Here is a 246-nt window from a genome sequence, read left to right as displayed (position 1 = left end):
AGAACAGGTTTCAGTTTCATTTGGCTGTAAAATGTGGAGGTAGAGGGTGAGAAACAGCATCTTAGAAGCTACAGAGATCATCAAAAGGACCTTATATCTTTAGAAGACATGATGCTCATGAAATAGAAACACATTTTTTATTTCTCTTTTCCTACCTTCAAATTCATCAAGCATACAAGACAGCCATTAATTTCCATGCTTAATTATCTGGGGGAAAAAAAAAAGACTGATTTTCTAATTTTTTCT

Source organism: Mesitornis unicolor, unplaced genomic scaffold (genome assembly GCF_000695765.1).
Source record: "Mesitornis unicolor isolate BGI_N332 unplaced genomic scaffold, ASM69576v1 scaffold29574, whole genome shotgun sequence".
Taxonomy (NCBI): Eukaryota; Metazoa; Chordata; class Aves; order Mesitornithiformes; family Mesitornithidae; genus Mesitornis; species Mesitornis unicolor.
Note: the sequence above shows the minus strand (reverse complement) of the source record.